The 6,114-nt window shown below is 41.6% G+C and overlaps 1 protein-coding gene across 2 annotated transcripts in view; it reads left to right on the top strand.

The window, feature by feature from the left end:
• Window positions 1-1,846: 1,846 nt before the first annotated feature.
• LOC137878906 (uncharacterized) overlaps window positions 1,847-6,114 on the top strand; it is a 29,599-nt gene continuing 25,331 nt past the window's right edge. Inside the window, exons 1-6 of one of the 2 annotated variants that reach the window (XM_068719409.1) lie at window positions 1,847-1,948; window positions 2,790-2,969; window positions 3,089-3,198; window positions 4,087-4,210; window positions 4,292-4,421; window positions 5,114-5,200. The gene's annotated coding sequence lies outside the window, so the exon portion shown is untranslated. Of the gene's footprint in view, window positions 1,949-2,662; window positions 2,970-3,088; window positions 3,199-4,086; window positions 4,211-4,291; window positions 4,422-5,113; window positions 5,201-6,114 lie in introns of both variants that reach the window. The other variant, XM_068719412.1, reaches the window with a different exon arrangement.

Below are 6,114 nucleotides of genomic sequence, written 5' to 3'. Positions count from 1 at the left end.
TTATCATGGATACCATCCTTCCTGTTGAGACATGGTCCAACCCAAAAGAGCCATGGGTTTTAGGTGATACTAGTTTGGCCTCAGGTCATTCCCAGAACCCATCGTTGTTTATTTTGCAGTTTTGTTTGATCCAATAAGCACGCTCTTGCTGTGGTGCATTGGCTTGCATGTCTTTTAAGATGTCATGATCTAAGTGCTGTACTTCAGAAGGAAGTTGGTCATGTGGTTTCTGTGCAGCTTTCTCAGCTTCCTCATCTGCTCTGCGGTTCTCTGCTGAAATGGGGTCAGTTCCTGTTGTGTGTGCTGTGCATTTACAGACTGCTGCTTTCCTAGGCAACTGTACTGCATCTAGCAAGTGTAAGATCAAATCTCTGTGTGTGAAAGGTTTGTTAGTGGATGTCACCATGCCTCTGTTTCTACACTGTTGAGCAAACACATGTATGCATGAATATGCATAGTTACTGTCTGTGTAGTTATTCACAACCTTATTTCTACCTAATGTACATGCCTCTGTCAGAGCAATGCGTTCTGCTGCTTGTGCAGATAAGTGTGATGGTGAAGGTTCAGCTTTCATAACTTCATTACTTGTTACTACTGCATATCCTGTTGCATTTGTACCATCTAAATTCTTTGTACATGAGCCATCAACAAACATAGTCACATCTGCATCTTTAAATGGAACATCTGTCCTGTCTGTTCTTGGTAAAACACGACTCTCAGTTGCAGCTACACAGTGATGTGGCGTCCCTTCCTCAGCTGTTGGTAACACTGTGGATGGCTTCAGTGTTGTACACCTTTCAATAGTCAAATGAGGTTGTGAGAGCAACACTGCCATGCATGAGAGATGTCTTGCAGGTGACATGTAAGTTGTTTTATTTTGCAGAAGTAGAATTGAAAAAAAAAGTGTGGTACTTTTAGCGTTAAAGGTTTAATTAAATAACGCCATCGATGCTGTGATGACGGCTTGTAGACAGACAGGCATTGCTCTAGCAACAGAATCTGGTTGAGAGGAATAGAAAGCTATAGGTCTGTGTTTTCCTCCATGTTCTTGGGTTAACACAGATGTCATAAAACCTCCCCTTCAGTTCACTAAACACAGAGCGAGAGCTTCATTTCAGTCGCTGGTCTAAACAACAGACGTGTGTCAGTACCTTACAGTAGGAGTAAAGGGCAACGGTCACCACCAGCAGAGTCAGCGGCAGGACGACCGCTTTGATGATCAGAGGTGTTGGATCTGAACAAACACATGGACAGTCATCACATCACACGACATCATGAGTCCAACAGCTCCCATTGACCCTGAAACCTACAATCACTGACACGTATTACTCTCCATGTTTACTTCATGTTCACTGTTTGAACCACAGACGTTAGAGAAGAAGTGGACGTAGTCGTCGTGACGTCACTCATTGGTTTGTGGACTGTGGCCGTCGCCATCTTGTTTTTTTGCAACCAGTGAACAGGAAGTGACCATATTTGGACTGAGGAGGCGTGACGTAGAGACCTGTCAATCAATTAAAAACATAGAGGTGATCAGCTTCTTCTGTCCACCATGTTACCAGTGTGACCAGTGGATCAGACTCTTCTTCACTCTGGCGTCTTGGTTCTCACTTTGGTCTGACAAAGTGTCATTAATCCATATTGTGCAATTAACATTTACTTAAAAAAAAGAAAAAATTCTATTGCTACTTTCAGTAAAACATACTGTTACTTCATTTATAGGTTTGAAATGTACATCATTGTGCGCCAGGACGAACTGTGCGTCGGAAGTCCGCGACGGACCACGCCCCCAGTTTCTCCTTTAGCTCGAGCCGCTTCGCAGGTGTAGGTAATCAGTTTTCTCTTCGTGCTGCCCATGAACGACGCCATGGCCGCGTGCTCTCACCGGATGACGTTTGGACCGTTGGTTGCAGCCATCGACCAGGGCACGAGCTCCACGCGGTTTCTGGTAAGATTAACAGGAGCGATATGTTTAATGTTTGGCTTCACGTGCAGAAAGCTAACGGTGTCCTTGGCTGTATTTGCCTGCTTCTGTTGTCGCAAGTGAGCGCGTGGGGTTTGGCTCTCTGGTGGTAGCTCCCTTTCATTCGAGACAAACGGTGTAATCTAACCAGACATAATGCCATTTAAAACGTATATCTTGTCATTAATATACATTGTAGTCTATGGCAAGAATAGCAAAACACAAGTGTGTTTAGTTTTTGCTCTCCAACCAGAAGGAACAGGTGTTTTTATTGTTCTGGGTGTTGCTTAAAGGCACCACAAGCACAAACTGTCCTAAAACAAGACACATGGCCACAGATCTCTAAACTATAGCTTTAAATATCTAAGTTAGATAATATAACTGTGACTTCTCATTAGAGTTGAGTAAATACCACTTGACCTATGCAGAGATATTTTTGGTTGTGCTAATTGTACCTTGGAAATGTGCCAAAAGCCTTCAAAACTGCAGAAATGATAACTTTACTTTGTTTTAGTATAATTGTATGATTGGCGCGTGTGATTATTGAAGGTGTCTGTGTTATGTGGCATGTTCTCACTGGTGACGTAAGTCATAAAATGACAAATGGTGTAATCTAACCATTCAGAATGAAGTTGGAGCTACTGCATGAATGAAGAATAAAGTGTTGTGGAACAAATCTAAAACCTTGAATCTGTCCAGCTGTCGGAGTGACCAACCAAAGAGAGACCACGCTTGTTTGGGACAGAGAGACGGGGGAGCCGCTCTACAATGCAATCGGTACAGATTTGACGTTGCGCTTCCTTCATGTCCATTCATCCTGGCACAGATGTGACATTCTTTACTGATGGACGCCGTCTGGATGTAGACACAAACGGCAGATTGATTGATTTTTGTTGCTGTGAAATGACTTTGTGTCCGTCGTTGAGTTTGGCTCGACCTGCGGACTCAATCGACAGTCGAACGTCTAATTAACAAAACTCCAGGAGAGAACAAGAACCACTTGAAGGTGATTTACACTCTGCTCTCTCTCGTCTAGTGCTTATTTTTTTTAGAGGATGTTTTTGCACGTTAAGGAGGCTGTATGATGAGGCTCTTTTGTGTGTATTTCTTTTGACGGTCACACAGTGTTTAACCGGGGGCAAGTCAGGCGGAGTCCACTGCACAGATGTGACCAACGCCAGCAGAACCATGTTGTTTAACATCCACACTTTGGACTGGGACCCAGAACTCTGCAAGTATGACATCCGTCTGTCATTTGCCTTTTTCATTCATAAATATAAATTGCATGGAAAGCAGAATTGGCTCAATCATTCTGATGCTGCTGCTCTTTCCCCGTCGGGTATTTTGGTATCCCCATGGAGATCTGGCCCAGAGTGAGGAGTTCTCCTGCTCTGCTGACGGGTCGTCTTCATCTTCCTTCCGAAATCTCTTCACTCTTTTGGACAGTTTTTTTTTTCTCCATTAAAGCAACTTTTATCTTTTAAACATCTAACTTAAACAGAGATTGCCTCACGTGTTCGAGTGAAGACATTTAAATGAATACAGATTCACACTCACTGTTAGGAGGTAGAGCTAGAGTCTGTGTATTTGTGTTATTTGGCCTCATGTTGTCAAATAACGAGTCATTCCCTTTTGCTTTTCAGCGTTCTTGTCAGGAAAAGTATCTTGTAGTGATTTAAAATGATTGGTGACTGATTTTGAATTTCTGTTTGATTATTGATTTGATATTTGCATGTTTAAGTTCAAGGTTTTAATTGTTACATTTTTAACTTATTTCTGAAAAAAGCACATCAGTTCATAAAGGCTTTCTCCACATGTTTCTTTTAAAAAGTATCAAAGACATTTGAACAGTCCGTCCTATTAAGAGGAATAGTTTGAACCTCCTTAGTTGATATTCCATTAGTGTCCAAAACCGTGACGCTATCACAACCAACAATACCTAAAAACAAAACACTCTAAATGCTCTATTAACGTGACTTCTATATTAATAATCGAATTTCACTTATTAAACAAGTTCATCTTTTGTTTTGGCAGAAATCCTGAGCTCTCTCAGGTATCCCCGTTTCAGGGGTAAGTTCATCTCTAGTTTTACTCTCCAGTGTCTCTCCATCTAACCTTTGTAGTATTTGAGGCTTTCAATGGCTCCCCCTGGTGGATGTATGTGTGAATTACACACAGTGTCTTTGGGGATCAGTCGGCAGCAGTGGTTGGACAGATGTGTTTTCAGGACGGACAGGCTAAAAACACGTAAGTGTCTCTGTGTGTTTTTATTCTCTTCACATGTATCGGTTCTAGTCTTCGTAGTTTGATGTATTTTTGTGTTTTCAGGTATGGAACTGGCTGCTTTCTCCTGCGAAACACAGGAGCCAAGGTCCAATACTACAGATTAGACTGACTCGGCTCCAGGTGGACGGAGGAATGACGTCCACCAGGCTGCTGATCCTCTGCGTCCCTGTTGGTGAGATGTCCATTCATGTCTCATCATGTTTGTTGGCTGTATTCAGTGCTTCAAAACGGATCAGTGTGACGCCGAAGGGAAGCTTGTGGTACATAATAAACACACTGCTGCAGTGATTAAACTGGTTCTTCAGTAGAGCCTCGTGAGGTCCAGTGTGAACCTGCACACGCTAGCTGTTTGACATGATTTTTCTTTGCATGTGACTAAATGTTTTTACAGCACAAAGACCGTAAAACATAACCAAATGTTTATGGCGCTACACTGGAAGTATTACTGCCCCCTGCTGGCAACATGATGCATTTATTATATCGCACTTAAAATCACATAATTCAGAAAAATGTAAAAGTATTGCTCATGCTTGCAATTTTTCACATTTTTGGAACTAGTTTTAAATGAATGTGTCAATATGCAGTAAAAAAAAAAAAAGTATTGGTTTACAAAGGTGAATGCCTAAATAAGTCTATGAAAATGCATCAATAATATGAGTATTGAGTGGTAGAGTTTCTGGATTGCATTTCATATTGTCGTCCCGACGAGCCAAACCTCACTAGTCGTTAGAGTAAATATTGACGCGCAAAATGTCTCCTGACGATATCTGTCAGTAGGTTGGTGTCCTTGAATTGTGTCTTTTTCATGGTGGTGTTGTATAATTGCTCTTCTGTGTTGCCTTCATTTGTTTAAATGACCAAAAGGTGAGACGAGCATCTTCAGCAGCATCCCTCTGGGCTTCTCCACCATGGGCAGCATGTTGATGTTAGTCGGTGCCAAATACCTTGCAGGTCAGTGTCTACTTGATGAAGGAATAAAAAAAAAAAAATCATTAAATGTTTTTTTTTTTTTTTTTACTTTGAAGTGCATGTGGTTATTACGGTTTGATGAGAAATAACAAAGCAAATACATTGAAGTTAATTGTCATTGATTTCTTTGTATTGTTTATTAAATGAACCAAATGTTGCTGGTCAGTTGACATCAGGCCCTGACTGAACTCGTGGAGGCGTTGAAGTGAAACAAACGCTCTTCATGCTGGACCACCGCTTCCCTCTTTTGAAGCTGCTGCTGCTGAATCTTACTGAATACCAGGACAACTTTGAACCAATGGGACGTTTTCTGTTGTTTTTCTGTGCAGCGGGCATTGGTACAGTTGAGATTAATTTTAACAGTTTGCATGCAGTATTTCTTATTGATATGAATTTCTGAGCTCATTTATGTCTAGACTCTACCGATGGTCGTTCATGTTTTTGTAACTTGTCCAATCTGTGTTCAGTGTTGTTCCAAACCCTCCACTGAGAGGCACAGAGCACTTTATGTTGTTTTGTGGGAGCTGTGTACTAACAGAGTTTAATATATATTTTCTAACAGTTGAGATTAAGACAGAAATTTTGAGTTTGTTGTGAAATGAAAATGAGGGAGAGTTGATGAAGTGATGAGGTTGTTTGTTCTTTCTCTTTGGAGAAAGAGACTCTTTTGTGTGTGTGTGTGTGTGTGTGTGTGTGTGTGTGTGTGTGTGTGTGTGTGTGTGTGTGTGTGTGTGTGTGTGTGTGTGTGTGTGTGTGTGTGTGTGTGTGTGTGTGTGTGTGTGTGTGTGTGTGTGTGTGTGTGTGTGTGTGTGTGTGTGTACGTACACTAGGAGCGAGTTAACGATTGTGTATTTATTCTGTTTGTCTCTGTGTGGATCTGATTTGATACCTGATGA

This window comes from Cebidichthys violaceus, unplaced genomic scaffold (genome assembly GCF_023349555.1).
Source record: "Cebidichthys violaceus isolate CVI_PGR_0920_01 unplaced genomic scaffold, fCebVio1.0.p SCAF_24, whole genome shotgun sequence".
Taxonomy (NCBI): domain Eukaryota; kingdom Metazoa; phylum Chordata; class Actinopteri; order Perciformes; family Stichaeidae; genus Cebidichthys; species Cebidichthys violaceus.
The sequence above is the reverse complement of the archived record's forward strand: the minus strand, read 5'-3'. Positions and strand labels throughout refer to the sequence as shown.